The 2,500-nt window shown below is 26.8% G+C and overlaps 1 protein-coding gene across 1 annotated transcript in view; it reads left to right on the forward strand.

Annotated features, from left to right (window-relative positions):
- LOC125047676 (hemicentin-1-like) overlaps positions 1-2,500 on the forward strand; it is a 139,091-nt gene that overhangs the window by 68,522 nt on the left and 68,069 nt on the right. The window lies entirely within an intron of this gene.

Consider the following 2,500-nt stretch of genomic DNA (forward strand, 5'->3'; position numbering starts at 1 on the left):
AGAGAGAGAGAGAGAGAGAGAGAGAGAGAGAGAGAGGAGAGAGAGGAGAGAGAGAGAGAGAGAGAAGAGAGAGAGAGAGAGAGAGAGAGAGAGAGAGAGAGAAGAGAGAGAGAGGAGGGAGAGGGGTAGAGATAGGAGAGAGAGAAGAGCGCGCGAGATTGAGAGAGAGAAGAGAGAGAGAGAGAGAGAGAGAGAGAGAGAGAGAGAGAGAGAGAGCGAGAGAGAGAGAGAGAGAGCGCGAGAGAGAGAGAGAGAGAGAGAGAGAGGACAGACAGAGAGACAGAGAGACAGACAGACAGACAGACAGACAGACAGACAGACAGATACAGTCAGACAGACAGATAAAGGACATACGCACACGCGCAGAACCATGGTAAAGAAAATTAACGAGATTCGAGAAAGAAATGAAAGAACTGCCCAATTTAATTACGAAACGCAAAGAACGTCGAGATACATAAAAGCCTCCCATGATAGGAACCGAATGGAAAGAGGAATAAGAAAGGGAAGGACTTAGAGGAGAGGAAATGGAGAAGAAAATATGCAAATGAAATCGGGAACTGGAATTGACTAACGCGCCGAGATATGAAGGCAAATAGATCTCAGAAAGGGAAAGTGTGGGAATTTCCTGCCAAAGAGAAATGGAAAAATGGGTCGGAATTCTAATACTCATTACTATTTAAGGTATATAGTAAATACCTTTGGAATAGGAGTTTGTTATATCATTCTCTAATTCATCTTCTTTCGACTTTCCTTTCCTCACCTTTCCTAAAATTTCTTGTCATCCTATTTTCATCTTTAATTGCCTTTCTTTTCCTCGTCTTTTCTTTGTTTCCTTTTTTTTTTTTTTTTTTTTTTTTTTTGCATCTGCCTCTTCTTCTTCTCTACTTCTTTCCCTCTTTTCCTTTCTTTCTTCTTCTTCTAATTATAATAATGCTGAGATGATGATAATGATGGTGATAATGATACTAAAGATAATGTTAATAAAATAATTAATAATGATAATAATAATAATGATGATGATGACAATAATAATAATGATGATGATGACAATAATAATAATGATATAAATAATAATAATAATAATAATAATAATGATAATAATGATAATAATAACAACAACAATAATAATAATAATAAAAGTAATGATAATAATATCGGTAATAATAATTACAATAATAACAGTGATCATAATAATGTTAGTAATAAAAATGATAATGATGTGATAGTAATAATAGTAATGTTGATAGTAATGATGATAATGATAATAATAATAATAATGATAATAATAATAATAATAATAATAATAATAATGATAATAATAATAATAATAATAATAATAATAATAATAATAATAATAATATTAATAACACTGATAATGATAATGATAACAGAAATAATAATGATAATAACAATAACAACAACAATAATGGTAATAATAGTAATAAAAATAACAATAACAATAATTATCGTAACAATGATAATAATAGCCATTGAAATAATAATAATAATTATTATAATTTGATGTAAATATTTGTTTTGGTTCCAAGGATTCATCATAAAAAACAACAACAAAAACGTGATATCGTATATGTATATTTCCACTATTATTCAACTGTCATGTATTTAGCATAATTGATAATCTAATTTATGATGACAATAATAATAATGATATCAATAATAATAATAATAATAATAATAATAATAATAATAAAAATAATATTAATAATAATAATAATAATAATAATAATAATAATAATAATAATAATGATAATAATAACAACAACAATAATAATACTAATAAAAGTAATGATAATAATATCGGTAATGATAATTACAATAATAACAGTGATCATAATAATGTTAGTTATAATAATGATAATGATGTGATAGTAATAATAGTAATGTTGATAGTAATGATGATAATGATAATAATAATAATAATGATAATAATAATAATAATAATAATGATAATAATAATAATAATAATAATAATAATAATAATAATAATAATAATAATAATAATAACACTGATAATGATAATGATAACAGAAATAATAATGATAATAACAATAACAACAACAATAATGGTAATAATAGTAATAAAAATAACAATAACAATAATTATCGTAACAATGATAATAATAGCCATTAAAATAATAATAATAATTATTATAATTATGATGATAACAATAATAACAGCAATGATAATGATAATAACAGTAATAACAGCAATGATAATGAGAATAACAATAATAACAGCAATGATAATGATAATAACAATAATAACAGCAATGATAATGATAATAACAATAATAACAGCAATGATAATGATAATAACAATGATAATAACCATCGTCATTATCATCATTCCTCACTGCATCCGGCTTATCAACGGAACCCGTCACATGAGGCTCAGAGGATTAAGCCGGCCATCACACCAAGCTGAAAGTGTGCAAATAAGCTGCTTTCATTCCCTGGGTACTTTTCTCGAGCGGAGTCC

Source organism: Penaeus chinensis, chromosome 41 (assembly GCF_019202785.1).
Source record: "Penaeus chinensis breed Huanghai No. 1 chromosome 41, ASM1920278v2, whole genome shotgun sequence".
Taxonomy (NCBI): Eukaryota; Metazoa; Arthropoda; class Malacostraca; order Decapoda; family Penaeidae; genus Penaeus; species Penaeus chinensis.